The sequence below is a fragment of the Periophthalmus magnuspinnatus genome, chromosome 21, assembly GCF_009829125.3.
Source record: "Periophthalmus magnuspinnatus isolate fPerMag1 chromosome 21, fPerMag1.2.pri, whole genome shotgun sequence".
NCBI classification, from domain to species: Eukaryota; Metazoa; Chordata; class Actinopteri; order Gobiiformes; family Gobiidae; genus Periophthalmus; species Periophthalmus magnuspinnatus.
The window spans coordinates 18538757-18544809 of NC_047146.1; positions in this window are offsets into that span (position 1 = coordinate 18538757).

Genomic DNA, 6053 nt, shown 5'->3' on the forward strand with positions numbered 1-6053 from the left:
ATGAACGATAGACAGGAGCAGTGACAGGATTAGACACATCAAACAGAAGACAAATCATATTATTGTTGTTATAGACGCCTGGCAACATAAAAAAGTGACATTAAACTTAAATACATCCATGGAGAAAAGCAAGTGACTCCAAAAGTTAAATCTGCTCACAGAAATAATGCACATTTTTCTATTTACTTTTCAGGGTTTTGGGGACTAAGAATACACATAAGATACATGAGTTTAATATCACACTATGGAACATTTCAGGCAATATCCATGAGGTGAAAAACAGGTCTTAATCTGGAGACTAGGTGCAATAGTAACTTTTCTAGGGGAGGATCTGCCATCTGCTCATCTTTATGGAAATGTTATTGATTTCCCTGCTATATTCCGCAATATGACATTGAACTTGCAAAATAATCTCCATGGAGACGGGCAGTTGACCCACCTGAACAAGTTACAGGTCAGATTTGTGGAGAGGCAACCCGCTCGTGAAGTTTTTTGACCAATGAAACATACGTAATAAATAAATGCAAGATACATACATTTAATGACTGTGGAACATTCTATGCAACGTATCAATATATCTACGAGACAAGCAAGTGGAGTATCCAAAAATGTGCACTTTTAAAATACATCTAATCTATTTGACGAAACACACGTTAGTTTTTAAATAACTACAATATGCCAGTTCTGAAGGATTAAACTTAAACAGGAGTAAACCAGTACAAACCAGGTCTAAACAAAGTCCAAATGCCATCTGTAAAGGCTCCTGAGTCATATTCCAAATCCATGTACCACAGATTGAAAAGCACTTAATATCAAACAAGCCCTAATCTGCATTTAAAGCAGCGCTGTGGAACTTTTTGGAGGCAGCATGTCACCTGCATGATTCCATGAAAATAGAAAATTAAGACAATACTTCGGAACATTTTCCATCGAGATACATTCTATGCCATACTGTAGAAGGTTATAGTCATAGGAACTACATAAAAAAGTTACATAGTGGGGCTTTAAGAACAGCTGTGAAACACTTTTTTTTTTTTTTTTTTTTACCTCTACTTAAGTAAAGTCATAGTGCTCTTATTATGTTCAATAAAAAGTACAAATTTTATCTATAATTCAACAGGAAAGATGTAATAACAAAAGAATGAGACGTGATTGGTGAAATTATGTCGATGAAGAGGAGAAGATGGAGAGGCTGAGGAGGCAAAACAGCAGTATGAAGGAGGGGTGAGAGGTGATAGGAGCAAGCAGGACGTGCACTCATCCTGGTTAAATTTATTATTTGGATTTGTTTTACTCCAAACTCCACCTCACACTTGTCTGGTGGCTTTTCTGTTGTTGTGGAGGAGCAGCATCTCTAATCCGAGCTCTGTAGAAAGCAGCCCTCAATCCTTGGTTAGGGTTTCCATCTTGTACACCAGATGCCCTCACAGACATGTTTGTGACGTACAGTGGCGGGATTGCCCACCAGGAGGAGGTAAAAGTAGACCACTGTTAGCTGTGACTGTAATATTGGCAGTTTTCCAAAGAACTCACATATAGCTCAAAGCACAGAGATGGATAGAACTCAGTTACATTTGCTGGAGGAAACTTAACATACTTTTACACCTATATAGTGTATTTGACAGTTTAACAGTACTCTTGAGTAAAAGTTTTGGTACTCTTCCCACTGTGAGTAAGTCTACAAGTGACTTTAAACTTTATGCTGGCAATAAAAAATGATTTGAACATTTGTTTTTCTTGCACTGCTCCTTCAGATATGATTTAGTTTTTGATATTTTTGTGTTTATCCTTTTGTGTGAAAATGCCAGATTTTTTGCATTACATAAAGCCACAGTATCTAACTTTTTAGCCCAAAAATAGATTAGAAAAACATGGCTTTTTTTTCATTCTGGTGTTTTTTGTTGCACTGATAAACATGTGTCCTTACAGCGAGCGGGCGTGCATTTTTACAAACCTGATTCTTATTTGTCCTGGAGGAGGAATCTTCCATAAAATTTATCTATTTCCATGGAGAATGTTCCATTATAATGTTTTTAACTTTAACTTATTACAAATCCAGTGTTGCATGTCTACTTGAGTTGAGTTTCTTTGACCACCACTTCTACTTATATTATTTTGAAGTATCTGAGTACATTTGAGTACATTCGAGTGCATTTTTCTTCTTTACCATGAATTATACAAGTTCTGACATACTTTACTGATACGTAATTATTCAAAAACTGTTTCAATTTCCTAGATTCACAACTAAAACATACAAACACACCAATTACAATTCTAGCAGCTATTGTTGTTAACCTTAACCCTCACCCTTTGCCCCCCTCTCCCCCTCCTGGCTCCCGGCTCCCTGACTGCGCCTGTGTGGGCTGGGCAAACAGAACTGACCAGCCCCTCCAAATTAGCTCCTCAAATATTTATCCTGACCGAATCAGTGGTCTCACGTCTTTCAATGAGCTGGACTGTAACCGGGCCTGGGCCTATCCACAATTTATGTTTTATTATTTGTCAGCGCAAACACCGTAAAGTATTTTTTGATCGGCGGGCACCTTTCATGTCTGCAGATGGGACAGTAGCAGACAGTGTACACAGCCCGGTATAGAACGGTTTACTTTTGGGCTGAAATAGAACTGGACTGGTGCTTCATTCATTAGTGTTCTGGGGGTAAGTAGGACAGGAGCAGTGGCAGGAGCAGGGACAGGGGCTTTGACAGGAGCAGTGACAGGGGCAGGGGTAGACAGTATAGATATCCTAGTTTAGAACGGTTTATTTTTGGGATTGAAATAGAACACAACTGGGACTTCTTTCATTAGTGTTCGAGGGATAAGCAGGACAAGGGTAGTGACAGGGGCAATGACAGGAGCAGAGACAGGAGCACACAGGAGTAGTGACAGGATCAGACGGTGTGGACAGCCTGGTTTAGAACGGTTTACATTTGGGATGAATTAGAAGTGGACTGGCGCTCCATTCATTAGCGTTCTGATGGTAAGCGGGACAGGAGCAGAGACAGGAGCAAACAAAAGCCATAAGAGGAACAGTGACAGGAGTATTGGGGTTCTGGGGGTATACTGATACTATGAGCCGCTCAGGAAATATAGACCTGTCGTGTTAATGGAGGAGGAAATGGGGTTTGTTAGTTTGGAAGAGCAGACAGAAGCAAACAGGAGCGGAAAAAGTCAATTAACCTTACAGCGGAGTTCTTCAAGATGGATTCTTTTGAGTTTGCGAACCCACAAATATCATGAGAATCCATCTTTCTGTGCAAAGTTAGATGTAATATTAAACACTGCACAAAAACTGCTGCTTTAAAAAGATAAACCACAAAACTGAGACAAACAAAATCATGTCTGAAAGAGCGGCGCAAGAAACACACATGTCATTCATTTCTTTTCTTATTGTCAACAGTTTGTCACTCGCAGACTTACTCACAGTGGGAAGAGTGACCAAAATTTTTACTCAAGAAAGGGTACTGTTCATCAAATAAATTAAAAGTATAGGGTCTAAAAACTGAACAAAGTTATTAAGGACTAGTTTGCAAATCACAGCATAACCAAACATAAAATGTGTGGTCCCGTGCTGGCCCTGTGCTAACACTTCAGCTCAGATTATTCCCTTTTCTCACACAGACTTATCCTTCCACACGTATTTCCACAGACGTGAACTCTGACCTGTGTGATAAGTGCTATTCACTGCACTGTGCTGTATGTGCATGTGGGACTCTGTCAAGGACTGCGGGTTGCAACACAAGAATGCACCCGGGACTACTGACATTTTGTATCATTTCATATCTGCTTCAGTCTTATATGTAAAACTAAATGAATCTCTACACTTTTTAGGGGCATAATAACAACAAAGTTTACTTAGATGTAGTACTTGATTTCTAGACTTGGATTTGTGACACTTCCTGCACTCAAACTTTATTTTAATGACTCGAACTTAGACTCAGACAATGAAGACTCGGACTTGGACTTACCCTGGGAGACTTGACTGACTTGAGTGGTCTAGAGTTAGAGGTGGGTGATATGGCAAAAAGTGTGATTTTCTTGGATTTTAGGTTTCAACATTATCACAATTTATGTAAACTTAGTATTATTTTCAGTTGCCAGGAAATCCAGACTGATATCTCTCTGCATTTAGTATCTATATAAATATCTGTATAAAACTCCCTCTGTTGTGCCCCAAACCCGACCAAACATAACTGCCATCAGATTTATTTATTTCAGTGGCACATGTGAAACGAAGGAGCTCATTGGTCGTCTATTATTTTGAACAAAATTCTCAGATGGACCATGCATGTTCCTGATTGGCTCATCCATCTGTCAATCACTCCCATCTGAAAACGGGGAGATTCAGCGGTTCTAAGACTCTATTCATGGGTTTCAGAATGATGGGTACAGCAATGAACAATTTAAAACAAAATATTATATAATTTGAATGGGATTAAGTTCTCAAAATGTTACATGGAACAGGAAGCTGAATCTCATGAATTGGAGACATGTGTATTCTGGCTCCCAGGCAACAGGGCAAAGGGGTCTCTTTGAGGATAAAGCTGCATTTAATAGAGAAAAAGTGAAGTATGAAATGACGGTATAAAATAACAAACAGAAAAGAATATTGTTATAGGAATGAGATCGACTGGATTTTTATCGCAATATTGTCAAGGACTTGAACAAATACCTTGCACTTGTAATGAGTAATCACGCATCTGAGCTCTCAGCCTCTCGGACCACCATCAATCACACACCACATTAAGATTAGATAAGGTGGGGGGAGTGTCTTGCCTAAGCGAGAATTGATCCTCACACCGTTTTGGTGAACGAGCGCTACTGAGCCACTGTTGCCCTTAACAACGAGGACTTGAGCATGAGTTGAGTAAAATATCATGACTTTACTTTGACAGCTGTTTGATTCCTGGTTTTAAGGGTCACCTTTTACTAGAGACATCTGCCACTAACTCAAAGGCTGGGTCAATCTGTGCATCTGACACTATAGTCATTGTGTCCATGGAAACGCATAGACTGATGTATAAATGTGTGTGACTGAGTGAGTGCCCAACAGAGGTAAAGTGAGATATAGATTTTTTTGGCCAATATGATCCAATAATTGAATGACGACTGCTAATATCAATAACATAAAATCTATAGCAAGACCCACAAACTGAAGTAAAGCCCACGTATTAACAACTCCCTTTTGTAAAAAAAAAATAAATAAAATGTATTTTAATATAATAGTCCTGTTTCAAGAAGCCGGTTTAGTCCAAACTCTGTGGTTTTTTTAACCCTGAAAAGAGGTCAACTCAGACTTCTCAGTGTCACAGAGAGGGTTAGCCTAAACCCGGACTCAGTTACCAGGATAACTCACTCTGTGAACAGTTCACCATTCACACAAGTATAAGGACAGTTAAAACTAATGACGCATATTTAACTTTATAAAGGGAATTTATTTTCCACTTTCATACATTTTATTTCAGTTTCTATTTTTTAATAGGCTTACTTATTTTTACAATTTACTGCTCATGACTCGTGACATCAGCTCAATGTCAAGCAAACAGATCAATGACCTGAGCTGTGACCTGAATTGTTGTATTACTTTAATAAATGTAAATGATTTAATGTCACATTAAGAAGAACAGTTTATGTTACTACACTCCAAATGCTCAAATATACTATATACTAATACTTGACATCCCATAGTCACATGACGTCCTGTAATTTTCTAGAATTTGACGATGTTGTAATCTCAGATGGCAAAGGCCTGTGTAACGCTGATGGTAGATTCATTGTTTTTTGGAAGAAATATCCAAAATAGAATTGACCAACGTTGAATCTTATCAATACTTGTTATAGATCGGGCCACAACCTGTAATATTAATCTTAAGTCACATCTTTGGGGTTGAATAGTGACACTGAGGGTATTGTGAAAAAAAATAAATAAATCTTTTGCTTATTTATGCTGACAAAGAAAATGTTGAACTTTGTGCCAGTTTTTGTTTCATGTGGATAGGCCCTGTAAAAACAAAGATGTTCACCATAAATCAGGTCAACGAATCTGCAGACAGT